Here is a 6,000-nt window from a genome sequence, read left to right as displayed (position 1 = left end):
TCAACCTGTGCTATTTCTGTAGCAAAGGGAAATTCAGGCTGGTATACTCCCTGTTCAAAGTCCCCCAGCCAGACTGAGCTGGTCTACTCCCTGTGTAAAGTCCCCCAGCCAGAGTACATAGTTCACGAATATTATAAGCGTGGGTAATTAGGTCTGTCAGTACATTGTAACAAGGTGTCGATGAACATTTAAATAGGGTACCGTGTCTTGATACATTTATACAGAGTGTCCCAGAATTCATGATTACCTCGTTTTTCTTGAAGCCTGTTTGAAATTTTGAAAAAAAAACTTTTTTTTATTTTTGATGCCGATATTTGGCAATATCGCGAAGTCCAGAATCGGGTGCCAACTTTGGTTTTTAAAATGAGAACCTCCTTTTTACTTTCCTTTATTAATCGGATATCCGTTTTCCACGTGAAATTTTTCGCAAATCGCGATATTGCCAAAATATCCGCAATCAAACAGGCTCTGGGAAAAACGGGGTAAGTATAAATTCGGGGACACCCTGTATATTCTAAGTGCAGGAGTTTTCTTTGTATACCTTGACTACCTAAATCGACGTGAATATAATAACATAAAGGCAGAACTCCTTTTTACTTTCCTTTATTAATCGGATATCCGTTTCCCACGTGAAATTTTTCGCAAATCGCGATATTGCCAAAATATCCGCAATCAAACAGGCTTTGGGAAAAACGGGGTAAGTATAAATTCTGGGACACCCTGTATATTCTAAGTGCAGGAGTTTTCTTTGTATACCTTGACTACCTAAATCGACGTGAATATAATAACATAAAGGCAGAGAAGATCATGAGACCATAGAGCATGTTCTGAGTACTATCCCATCTGATGATCCTCTCTCGCGTCAAAGGTATACAGGGTGAATACGAAAAACGGTAGCAAAATCCTAGGGTAGATTCCGACTGTAAGTTTTTAAGACCGGTGCAACGCTTGGTGGCATTTTACCGCTTTTTGGCGGTTTTCGCTGTAATTTAACAATATCTCGGGAACGGTATGAGCTAGAGACTTGAAATGCTAGAGCTAGTTAAACATAAAAGAAAATGCTGATCAGGTAAATTTCCAAGTAACAAGCTGGGCCCGTACCTTCGGTGTAGATTCCGATTGTAAGTTTTTAAGACCGATGCAACGCTTGGTGGCATTTTACCGCTTTTTGGCGGTTTTCGCTGTAATTTAACAATATCTCGGGAACGGTATGAGCTTGAGACTTGAAATGCTAGAGCTAGTTAAACATAAAAGAAAATGCTGATCAGGGAAATTTCCAAGTAACAAGCTGGGCCCGTCCCTCCGGGAATTTTTAGCCCGTAGTTTATTCGATCCTGATTAAAGAAAATCAGTACCTATGTACCTACCTAATTTGTTTAATATGTATTCAGTTTATTATTATTATTATTCTTGATTTGATTGTTCGATTTTACTTTCATGTAATGATTTAAAATCAAGACTAGAGCCCGTTCTCCCTTTATTCCCAATATAAGGTTCAAGTCACCCATCCATTTATTGGCCTTGCTCGGCGTAGCTTAACATAGGTGACGCTAAAACCGGTCTTAAAATAACGACTGAAGTGTTATCTAAAACTTTCTCGCTTTGAGTTCATAGGTCGTCGCGACAAATTTCCAGATCAGAGCTCATTTGTGTGATTTTTGTTTTTTGGCTTTATGGTTCTCTGGACAAAATTTGCACCACCACTTTCGTGTTCCTGGTAAAAAGACCTTTAATTTGATATATAGGTCGACCAGGTTTGGATAAGTCCTTCTATTTCGTGTTCCTGGTAAAAAGACCTTTAATTTGATATATAGGTCGACCAGGTTTGGATAATCCTTCTATGGAATCTATGGGGACTGACAGACGACACCGAAGCGAATACAATAGCCCATCCACTATACCTTTTTTTTTATTACTATTGTAATAATAAAGGAATGACGGGCTAAAAACTTACCAAAAGATAAATCTCACCGTTTTAAAATCTTACTTACTTTAAGAATACAATATCCTAGTTTGATCTAGGTAGTTAACTTGTATTTTCCTCTCCTGAAATTCCTTTGTCCTCGTTTTCCTATGGTTTAGTACAGGCGCTATCATGCCAAAAGAGAGGAAAAATTCCGAAAGGAAAATAGGGCTCTATTGTACAAGTCATAGTTTATGATATAGATTATAGATTGAGCTAGTACCATTGTATTAGAGTGGTACTCGTATATAACTTATGACCATACGATGTCATACATTCAATTAGAGTTGTAATTCAAATCATAATACAGGTAGGTACCTAGGTACCTTCCTATACGAATTTGGCGATGCTTGGTACCTACCCCGCACCATCAGTTCTGTGTCGTAAAGCAGAGAGCTTTTTCACAACTTTTGTGGGTACCACATCATTACCTAAAGTTGTAATTGAAATCATAATAGATGAGGTACCTAGGTACCTTCCTATACGAATTTGGCGATGCTGGGTACCTACCCCGCACCATCAGTTCTGTGTCGTAAAGCAGAGAGCTTTTTCACAACTTTTGTGGGTACCACATCATTACCTACCAAGTGCCTCTTTGCTATTAATTCTCATCCACTCGTATCATCCCTCTTTTTACATTGGTAATGCCGCCACAGAGCCGAAAAAACGTTGACCCCGCCAGGAAGCGAACCCGGGACCTCCTCCGCGGCGTGTAAGGCGCAGAGGTTGCTCATTTGCCTATATTAATATTATAGGTATCTACCTAATTTGCTACGGGTTACGGTACTCTTCAGGTGGGTTACAGAATATACTGTAGAAGCCTATTGTTAGAACGTCAATAGTTGGTAATACTAACACATGTAATATTACCTACCTACCTAGTAATAATAGCTTAATAGTACCTATATAATTATAATCTATACTCGTAAGAGGTAGGTCTAGGTATACAAACATTGGAAATACATTTATTACTATGTCGAATTTGTAATGGCGGTCTGACATACTTCTCAAGATCAGCATAGGTATTAGGTTTAACAATGAGTGGGTCCTCTTAATTGCTTGGTCGCGGGTTCGATTTCCGCCCAGGGTGGATTTTATCCTAAATAGATAATAAGGTTCGTTCTCGGCCTGTCGGTACCTACCTACAGGTATCAGTAAATTGATTTATTGTGAATTGCTCATGACAACTGACGAAACATGATTATTTTTAGCCAACACCTGAGAGCAGCCTAAGACGCGTTTCGTTCTTGTTGGAACTCATCAGTTAGACATAGCTCTCAGGTGCTGGCCAAGAATTTGGAAGTTTTATTTATACTTCAGAGATGGAAACGAAAACCTGCGTTTTCGATGTAAGATTATATTTAGTGTTGAGTGTTGTTGTGAGCGCCACATATTGATGATTAACATCAATAATGTCGATCAAATTGCAGAGTTTTCTTTGTCAATACGCAATACGCCAGACAGAGGTAATCGGTAGAAAATCGATGAGAATATTTGGTTTTTACAAAACTGCAAATAGCAAGACATATTGTTTGTATTAGACATATCTATACCTACCTACTTTTAATCGACTGTAGGTACTCATAAATTTATAATATACCTGATAGGCCAAGTAAGAGTCGAGGTTTGAAAAAATGTTCGATTAGAGTGGGATAATCCAGCCTAGTTAGCTTAGTTGGTAGTGCGTCTGCCTTGTAAGCGATAGGCCGCGGGTTCGATTCCCGCCTGGGGCGGATTTTATCCTGATGGGATAATGTTCGTTCTCGGAACGGCTGGCTTTCTCCTATCCTCAAGAAGAAAAGTTCAAAGATAGAGCATACTTAGTGAAAAGGCTGTGTTCACAGTGAACCCATTTCTGGAACGACTTGAGATTTGAAGATGAATAATACAGTAATATAAAGGGTCCCTTTGTTAATTCTCGCTCAAATTAAAGAATACGATTGCACTTAGTGTGGACGAAAGAAAAGACTGGTGTGGTGATGACTAGTAGTCGGTGGCCTAACGTCAAAAAAGCTGCATTTCGTCAGGAAAGCACCAAATTTGGCATGGACCTTTATTTGGACCATATACCCACTCGAATTCGATTTGCCTATTCAGGATTTCATTATCCTGCTAGAAACTGCTGGATAGAATCCGACTTTTTCGATCCTAGGATTATTTTGGGGTTGTGCAATCCGGATTCGAAAGGGGTGGGGATAATTTGGTTACTATAGGGGTAGGTACAACTTGTGTTGATCCTAGGATTATTTTGGGGTTGTGCAATCCGGATTCGAAAGGGGTGGGGATAATTTGGTTACTATAGGGGTAGGTACAACTTGTGTTTGATCACCCTGTATATTTTACGAGTGTAATATGTTTTACACGGGTCATTACATACATGGATTGCATATCCCCTAATATAATTCATAATATCAGATATTGAGATTAGACATTCACATTCTTCAAGGCTTTTCACCCGAGCTACCTATATAGTACGAGTAAGTTCAGTAGGATTCAAATATCTACATTAGCTCTCTGATACACTCATAATATTAAAAGGCCTCTAAAAGGGAAGGCTGACTTTCTCCTATCCTGTCTTCGTTTTTGCGATGATGCTATCCTATTATAAGGTCGATAGTGCTATTATACGTCGTACGTATAGCACGACGAATTATAAGGTCGACATCAGTAGGAAAGGCTGACTTTCTCCTATCCTGTCTTCGCTTTTGCGATGATGCTATCCTATTATAAGGTCGATAGTGCTATTATACGTCGTACGTATAGCACGACGAATTATAAGGTCGACATCAGTTCAGTTACCTACAGTTCCTTCTACCAACCTATTAAAAAAGGCCGAAACAGCTAACAAAGACCTCACGGTGTGTTTATGTACCGGGCTAGGATGAGCTCGGACGACGTGGGATAGCTGTCCCGGCGGCAATTTTTAAAATTTATTTTATATTTATTTTTGTTTGCTTTGTAATTCGCTACGGCCTGCGGCGCATTACCCCTCATATTCCTTGACGTTCTGCATATTGCATATTTTATTTAAATGAAGGGGTAATCTTACTGATTTTTTAGTACCTCTGCCCTCTAAATTTTCTGGAAAAGTCATGGAATTTTATTCCGGGAAAAGCGTATAAACCCTGTACTAATTGTAGAACTATCTACTCTATCTGTATGAGGGTAGCTTCAGTAAGTACCGTCTTGATAACGAAGAGAAAAGAAAAACAGGGCACAAAACCAACCGTTCCAAGAGCGAATTTAAACTGTATAGGATCGAGTCGGGCGGGAATCGATCCCACGGCCTAGCGCTCACAAAGCAGGTAGGTTACTCTCCAAGCGAACTCGTACTACTCGTAGAAGTATCTACTCTATCTGTATGAGGGTAGCTTCAGTAAGTACCGTCTTGATAACGAAGAGAAAAAAACAGGACACACAAAACCAACCGTTCCAAGAACGAATTTAAACTGTATAGGATCGAGTCGGGCGGGAATCGATCCCACGGCCTAGCGCTCACAAAGCAGGTAGGTTACCCTCCAAGCGAACGAGGCTTGTTGAACCCAATGAAAATATCGAAGAAGAAAATAAGAACTATTTGTGTTGTTTGCATGATTACGCTATGTTTGTATCATAGGCTGTTAGTATTGTAATGTTCATTATATTATCTCAGTACAAGAACTATTTGTGTTGTTTGCATGATTACGCTATGTTTGTATCATAGGCTGTTAGTATTGTAATGTTCATTATATTATCTCAGTACAACTATTCTTGTTATCACTGGATAATTTGCCTAGGTTCCAGTTCTAGCTATTATTATTTTTGTCACTTGTAGAGTAGCATTAATATAACTTATTAAATATATGTAAAGACATAGAGCATTGAGAAGATCAGTGATATTGTGAAATGTGTTGTCCCAACACAGTGAATAGACTGACAGACGACACCGAAGCGAATACAATAGCCCATCCACTATACCTTTTTTTTATTACTATTGTAATAATAAAGGAAGGACGGGCTAAAAACTTACCCAAAGATAAATCTCACCGTTTTAAATC

The sequence above is a fragment of the Diaphorina citri genome, unplaced genomic scaffold (assembly GCF_000475195.1).
Source record: "Diaphorina citri unplaced genomic scaffold, Diaci psyllid genome assembly version 1.1 scaffold480, whole genome shotgun sequence".
Classification (NCBI taxonomy): domain Eukaryota; kingdom Metazoa; phylum Arthropoda; class Insecta; order Hemiptera; family Psyllidae; genus Diaphorina; species Diaphorina citri.
This window is presented reverse-complemented; position numbering follows the sequence as displayed.